This window comes from Cynara cardunculus, unplaced genomic scaffold, assembly GCF_001531365.2.
Source record: "Cynara cardunculus var. scolymus isolate 2C unplaced genomic scaffold, CcrdV1 Un_Scaffold_1498, whole genome shotgun sequence".
Taxonomy (NCBI): Eukaryota; Viridiplantae; Streptophyta; class Magnoliopsida; order Asterales; family Asteraceae; genus Cynara; species Cynara cardunculus.
Window position 1 is genome coordinate 109627 of NW_020200782.1, and position 6000 is coordinate 115626.

Genomic DNA, 6000 nt, shown 5'->3' on the forward strand with positions numbered 1-6000 from the left:
AAGGAAAGCGCTCTTAACATCCATTTGGTAGACTTTAAAGTCTTTATGGGCAGCAACGGCTAGGAAGAGTCAAATTGCTTCGAGTCTAGCCACTGTTGCGAAGGTCTCGTCATAGTCGATTCCTTCTTCTTGTCTATAACCCTGAGCAACAAGTCGAGCCTTGTTACAGGTTACCACACGTTCTTCATCCAACTTGTTGCGGTAGACCCATTTGGTGCCAATCACTGTTTTATCAGATGGACGTGGGACAAGGTACTAGACTTTGTTCCTATCAAACTCAATGAGCTCATCTTGCATGGAAATGACCCAACTATGGTCTGAGAAAGCATCACTGATCTTCTTGGGTTTAACTAAGGAAAGAAAGTTGATAAAGAGATAGATATTACCTAGACCACGACGAGTCTGAATACCTGCATCTGGATCACCAAGAATTTGATGAATTGGATGGTCTTTAGTCAATCACTGAGCTGGTAGAGGATTATCATCTGAGTAGATAAGTTCAGGAACAGAGGATGAGGCTTCAGCTATAGTGTCTTCAGCGATTGGAACAATTGCTAAAGGAGCCTCAGATTCAGCGATTGAAATAGGTTCAGATGTTGAAGGCATTTCATTCACTGATTGATCAATATTTGAAGTAGAAGGAGGAACACAACTAATAGGCACAACAGCGATCTCTGAAGAAGACAAGTTGGTGTGATTAGCTGCAACTGGAATGATTAATGGATAATCTTCAGGTTTAGGGGCTTCAGTGTCGAGAGGAACACTGAAGGAAGCTTCAGGTTGTCCATAATGAGAGAACATCCAGTTTTCTAATTCATCATCATCATTCAAGATGGGTTTTAAATTAGCTGACTGAGATTTATCAAAAGTGACATGGATAGTTTCTTCTATCGTCTGTCTTCGTTTGTTGAATACTCTGAAGGTTTTGGATATTGAAGAATATCCAAGAAAGATCATCAGCTTTGGGATCGAACTTTCATAGTTGATCATGGTTGTTGAGAATATTACACGTGTGTTACGAGAATTATATAAAATAAATCTCTCGGACTGTTAGCAACAGGAGACTAGTGCAAGTATACACTCATCAATCCACTCCCGTCTTTTACAAGTAATAAAGTAGTAAAAATACCGAATATCGTCCACGGAGAAAAGGAATAAAAGTTTGTTTTAATAGTCTAAATAAAGATATGATTTCAGATGGTGAATTCGAAGAAATATTTGTGGTGAGTTGGTTAAACACTACTGTAGTGAACAAGTAATAAAAGAAAGCTTAGAGTGTAGGGATTTGTTAAGATATTAAACCGATTTTTAAGTAGACAGCATGCTACAGCATGGTTCTATAACATGCTTTTTAAATAACTTATCTTTACAACTACTAGCTTCTTTAAGGTACTCTCTCTCGAGATGTAGAATGACACACAGTCATAGATCAAGCCTTCATATCTCTATGCAAGGCTGGAGTTTCGACATTGGCTCAAACTATTCCTTTTACAAGCTAAATGGAGTGAAAACGAGTCTCCTCGATTCTAAGTTCTCTCTCGAGCATACTTCCATATCATTCAAGTTGACGTGTGCTCGTTGGTTTATCTCTAAAACCAACACACTTAACACTTTTAAACAAGTGATCAACTTGTCCATGGATAATTTTTTTGCAATAAAAACTTGAATGACGTAGTTGTAAAGATTTATAATTTATATTTCTACAAACGGAATCGGTCTTTAACTTAACTTCACCCAACACTCAAGCTATATTTTTAGCCTAACATACTCGAAAAATTAATTGCGTAAATAATAATGCATAAGAAAAGAAAACTACGTAGAAGAAATAAATGCTAAGCGTAATTATAAAAGCGTCTAACAATACTTAAACTAGAAAATTTAATTGCATGAATAATAATAAAGCATAATAAGTAAAGCATAAGAGAATAAAAGATAATAGAAGAAATAAATGTAAAAATGAATTACAAAGAAGAAAAGTAAAATACTTCCAAATACAACTTCATATCCAAAAGAACCTTCAACATTCAAGCTACTAGATTGTTTATCTAGGATTGTTTGCATACAAATTACTTACTTACAATGTCAAGTCTCCCCCTTTATATAGTGAAAGAAATGAGGACAAGGACCAAAAGATAAAGGCTTTACCCAACTTTTTTACATAGTCCAATGGGTAAAGCCATGCTACCTAGATAACCACAAAAATCAGATCTTAAAATCTGCAAGAGATGGGCTGTCAAAAAGGGGGGATTTCACCTCAAAAGATTCCCCGTAGTATTCTCCAAAGTGCCCCTGGACTCGTCTTGCAGCACATGCTATAGCATGCTTCAGCCAAATACCTATCAACATGGCTATTTTTCCAAAAATCAACACATATTTAAGAAGTATACATTTTTATCTCATCACTTTAGCTCCAATATAAAAAAAGATAGAAAAATAAAACAAAATGACTCAATTTGCGGAATTTTGGAAAAATAAAATGGGTAAATAAAGCAAAGAAAAAGTATAACAGTATCAAATAAATAGATACTTATCACACCCTAAACTAGAACTGTTGTTTGTCCCCAAACAACATAAAACGACAAATAAAAGACTCAACTTAGATGGAAAAGAATGGACACCGACACTTACGACTACCACTTTCTTKTTATAAATAGCTTTTCGTAAATCAAAGTGGAAGTTATTTTGTACCAATCACATTTATATACCATAGGCTAGCCTCACTTTTCTTTCGTCTGATTTTTAAACCTGTCATCTCTTAGGATCAAAATGACTTTTTAGGTTTCTCTCTTTGGCTTTTTCTCTCTCACATAATTTAGCCTTTTTTCTTGAATAAGCATTTATTTATTTTGTAGCCATCTTCTTTTTGCATTTTTGCTTTTGGCTTTATAATGCTTTTCTCTCTTTTTTTTGAAAGAGCTTTGCTTTTTTTTACAAAGAATCCTCCCCCGACTTAGATATGACAATGTCCACATTGTCATATATATATATATGTGGCTTAGTGGGGCGCAAGGGGGGTGTATAGGGATTTGCCCAATTATGGAGAAGAGATGGCCTAGATCATATCCTAAATCAAGTTGCGTCCCGGAAAAGAGTTGGCTAGTTCTAGTATTGCAATGTAAATTAGCACTCAAACTCACATCACTTTTAAGTTACTCAAGCTATAAACACAAGTCGGTGGTAGTGAAGCTTAGGTCATAAAGTTCCATCTAAAAAATCTAACACTAAAAAGACTGACACGGACAATTCCCAGACTCATGGAAAAGGGGGGAAATATAAAGGAAAAAGTAAATTGGAGCTAAAAGGAAGATAGATAAACCTATCTACTCGGGTGGAGTATGTGCCATCAGCGGTCCTTGGTGCACCAGGACATCCTGGCAATCATGTCTTTCAGATCGGCCATGAGCCGTGTATCTCTTCATTCCATCTTCTTCAAAAGTGTCTCCTCATGGGCCTTCAGGCTCTCTCCATGGTGGTTTGGTGGGCCTGAGCATTGCTCTGCAAGGTAGTCTCTAAGGTGGCAACTTTCTCCTTCAAACGGCGGACGTCAAGTATCAAATCAGTGTCGATGTGGCTGCTGTCCGGAACATTTAGGGGCTGTCCGAGATAATTTCTTGGGGTTTTTCGGATTCTATCGACTGTCTTGCACTCAATGGGTAGTGCATTGGTGGTCAAAGCATCGCCAGGTGGTACTGGTACTTTCGCCTTCTTCATTAACCCATGTACCAAGGCCGGGAAGTAGAGTCGGCCGGTGGGTTTTCTTGTGCATCCTTGAATTGCATTCGAGATGACTGCCCCAACATCAACCGCCTTGCCTGCAAGAATACAATATAGTAAGAGCATGTGGTCCAATGATGTGCTCGAGTCGTGTGTGGTGGGGTGAAAAGAGTATCTCAGAAAGTGATTTCAAACAGCCGCATTCTTTTTCAAGATATTGGTTTGGAATTTAAGCGGACTGCGCTTTTGTGGAGACTTCCAAGTTGCTCCTTCTTCGGCTACGACACTCAGTACCATCTTCAAGTCCTCGTCAGTATGATCATGTAATAACCTGCGATACTCACAAACTGGAGGTGCAATCAAATCATAGAAAGTATTGATGGCATGCGGAGAGTAAGAGATCTTTTTACCTCAAACGTGAACGGAGGAAGTGCGGGTAGAAGAAACTGAGGCATAGAACTCTTGAACCCATGTGAGGAAATAGGGCTCTCTTATAGTAATGAAAGTCTCCCATCCCCTTTGGATAACAATGTCATGGATAAAGAAATAGGTCTCAAGACAACTCTTATCAAACACTCTCTCTACTAATTCCAAAAAAGTCTTGAACTTCTGAAAATTCCTAGGCCTTTGGCTACTCTCACTATGGCTGTCCACTTGTCTAGTGCGGGCACTCTTTTTGCATGGGCTTGGTGCTACCTGATGGCTTTTGGATCTCCTTAGTTGGGATAGTGGGATGTCCTCATCAGGAGTCCATTCAGAGTCTTCAGACTCAGCCCGTCTCCTTTTGGAGAATCTCTCAATGGGGACTAAGTCAGAGTCACTAGAGGTGCGGTTGCTATCCTTATTGGACTTTTGTCCAGACATTTCAGGAAAGGGATGGAAGTGGGCTGGAAGTCAGGGATGGAAGTGAGCTGGGAGTCAGGGATGGCATCATGGGTAGTGCTCACAAGTGGTGCGGTGTATGTGCTAGTGATGGGTGGCATGGGCATTATGGCATTATGTGCATCAAAGTTCATGTGGGAAGTAGGGATGTAGATTGGGAAAGAGAGTAGTGCATAAAATGGGTTGTTAAACCTATCAAATGCAATGGAGATGGGTGGGGGAGTGTAGTGATGTGTAGTCAAGTCAACCATCCCCAAATCAACCATGGGAGAATCATTGAACTGGTAGTGTGATGTGTATGTGTCCATAAGAGTGATAACATCTGAAGAAGTGGTGGAATTCGGCCACTCAAGTAAGTGAGTTGGGCCCTCCTCTTCCATGAAAAAGGCATTGAGATCAATGTCAAATAAAGAGTCCTCACCAAGCATTTCTTGACTCTCACGATGCTCAACAGGATCACTTTTGATGATGTGATCACTTTGAGCAACAATGGTGTGCGTGTGCTTAGGTAAAGGAGTGTCAGAAAGACTTACAATGGGATTTTGGTGGCATGTATCGAATTTTGTGCCTTCTGTCTTGCCAATACCTTGGGAGAGTGGCTTTAATGTAGGTGGCACTCTGGAGTGTTGTGCATCATCTTGAACCTCATCCTTGATCTTCATCCTTTTGGCCCTTGCCTTTCTTGTTTTGGGTCAAACCCTTTGGACCATAAGTCTCTTCATCGATTGCATCTCCTTCCTCTTTGATCATGGGCTTAGTGACATGTCTTTCGGTTGATCTAGTGGCTGGCTGACGGGCTTTTGGTTTAGGTTTTAGGGGATAAGAAAGGGGTGGTGCTGTTTAGGTTGGTATAACAGTAGAGGTGGGGGTTGGTTGGGTCAAAACAGTAGGTTTAGGAGCTATTGGTGTTAGGACAACAGATATAGGGGTTGTTTAGGAAATGGGAGTGGCTAAAGGGACTGTTTGTGTTCATTCATGGTGTGTTGAGGCTAACTCATGACCCTTGTTCTTGTTTATGTTTTGCTTGATCAAACATCATGTGGTTCTAAATGATGAAAGTACCTACCTGTTAGAATACTATATGTTGCCTTCTTTATTTTTTTTTCCAACGGCAACAAGCCACTAGTTTTAGGATATTTGTGTAGGCACCATTTCCAAAAGCCCGTTGGCCAGCCACTAGATCAACCGAAAGACATGTCACTAAGCCCATGACCAAAGAGGAAGGAGATGCAATCGATGTAGAGACTTATGTTCCAAAGGGTTTGCCTAAACCCAAACCAAGAAAGGCAAGGGCCAAAAGGATGAAGATCAAGGATGAGGTCCAAGATGATGCACAACACTCCGGAGTGCCACCTACATTAGAGCCACTCTCTCTAGGTATTGGCAAGACAGAAAGCACAAAAT